This window comes from Physella acuta, unplaced genomic scaffold (assembly GCF_028476545.2).
Source record: "Physella acuta isolate Inbredline_101_S28 unplaced genomic scaffold, ASM2847654v3 ptg002636l, whole genome shotgun sequence".
In the NCBI taxonomy this organism is placed as follows: domain Eukaryota; kingdom Metazoa; phylum Mollusca; class Gastropoda; family Physidae; genus Physella; species Physella acuta.
Genome location: NW_026734086.1, coordinates 15,001 through 17,500, shown reverse-complemented (window position 1 = coordinate 17,500; position 2,500 = coordinate 15,001).

Here is a 2,500-nt window from a genome sequence, read left to right as displayed (position 1 = left end):
GTAGATACAGACCGTTTTAACCGCCGTATTTCTGCCCATACCTCTAGTGTTAAACCGAAAAATCGGGTACATAGTCTCGGGGAGGACCGGGGTGCCGCCCCATGAGGGGAGCCCGCACGGAGGGCGCCGGGGGTGCCGCGACCCGGGGGGCGGCGCGGGGGTGTCGGGGCGCATCTACGGGGCTCACTCGCGCGGGCGCCACACTTCCGGGGGGCGCCCCAGGTGGGGTGCCAACTTTGGCGCCCCCGACTAAGGGGCCGCCCCCACTGCGGTTACACGCTTTACGACCACCCACCCGCGTTCCCCACCCCAGGGGGCATGCGAATCACCCGCCAGGGGCGTTCTGGGACCGAGGGCGCCGCTCCGGCACAAGGGGGAGCCAAAACGCCCCGAGTTCCCCCGCGGCCACCTCGACACCTGGGCGGGCGGCGAGGGGTGTCCTGCGATCGGGGTGGGGAGCTCTACCAGAATCACCCGCCAAACTTCACCGGGGGCGTCTCCCGGCGCCCCTGCGCTCGGGTGACGAACAGCGCCCCGGGCTATCCCGGGCGCCCTATGGCGTCCACCTTCGATCGGAAGGGTGATCTCGACTCGGGCTGAGGCGGGCCACAACAATCCGCGGTCACATCGGAGCCGTCCAGGCTAACGAGGCCCCGGCTCACGGGTAACCCATGGGGCTGGACCGGGAGTCCGCCGTTAAAGAAGAAAGAAATGTAGTGCAAACCAGAACCAGTTTTTTTTATTTATTTTATAACTCGACTAATAATCGTCACAAAATTATAAACTTGGTACCTACGGATAGCCCTGGGCCCAACCTAATACAGGATGTCCATAACTATGCGCTAATTAAATAATTAATGGGTATTAAGGTCGGTCTTAGTAAATTGCTATATAAAGTCTAAGACCAGAACCAGTATTTTAAATTTATTTTATAACTCGGCTCCTAATTGTCACAAAATTTAAAAATTGGTACCTATGGATAGCCCTCGGCCCTACCTAATACACCGTGTCCATAACAATGTGGTAATTAAATATTTACTGGGCGTTAGGGTCGGTCTTAGTAAATTGCTATATAAAGTCTATATAAAATTTTACGAATTTAAAAAAAAAATTCCTACCGTCAAAAATAGCGACGCCTAGACCACCACACCTGTTCTGACGTTAAATCCTACTTGCACACACGTGTGGGAATAGATTAGATATCATCTAGAGATAGAATTCCTAATTATTTAATTAAAATAGAGACTCTAGATTTAATAGTTGTGTCATAGTTACATTAAGTCGAATTAGCGAAGCGGAGGCGGGAACTAGATTCTAGATCTAACACTTCGATTGCGATGAAAAAAAAATAGCTTTATTTTAAGGCCGACAAGGCAAATACGGTTTAATTAATATTAAAGAAATAAGTCCGAACACCTACCTTAAGCGAATCATCTACACAACACATGACTAGAAATAATACACGTCCACACGAAGAGCGATTGAAACGGTGACTGCAACGGTGAAAACTTGTACGACGGAAACATGGCGCCTAGGTTATGCCTACTTCCGGTCTGATGAAAATTTTTAATTCATTTTAAATTTTGCGCTCTATTTCGTCCGCGCTTGTCCACTTAAACTCTACAGAAAAGATAGTCTATATAAAAATAATTCCTAGAAGACAATTTTATGAGAGATCACCCACATTTATTTACCCTGCCTGTCTACCTTAGGGTTAGAGTTTGAATTTTTCTAGATTCAAGCCAAATATGCCGTGTCGATTAAACGACGACGTACATAACAGAGCGAAGACAATGAATGGTTCCTTAATTAACTATAATTACGGTCCTAATACAACTACAATTCACCATAGTACTAATATGTATGTGTATTGTTGTTTTGGGAGTTCTGTCATTACATTTTAAATTATAAAAAAAACGGGTTTACGATACACTTCATTACGCCGCCGATCGTGGTTTTAGATTTAAATTTGGTCGGATTCGGTTTATTATTAATTTATATAATACTTTATACATACTTTAATTCATTAAATACATTTATCTATGTATTTATTTCATTAGTTAAGTATTTGTTTAACTAAAAATTATCAATTTAAGGCATAACAATTACAGAAAACGATTGTATTTGAGATAAGTCTTATCGAACCATTTAGTAGCTGGGTCGGTTTATTATTAATTTATCTAATACTTTATACATACTTTCACTCATTAATTACATGTATATATGCATTCATTAAATCATTTAAGTATTTATTTCATCAAAAAGTATCGATTGAAGGCATAACACTGATAGAAAACGATTGTATTTGAGATAAGTCTTATCGAACCATTTAGTAGCTGGTTCGCGGGTCGGTTTTATTCCTTAACTCTAGATTTAAGTCTATCGTGTTTAATTTCAATTTAATTTATCACAACTTTTAGATTTTGTACTAGATTAAGCTACATTGAAGCTTATTTTTCACTATTTAATCAATAGAGGATATTATATAATATTTTTAAGT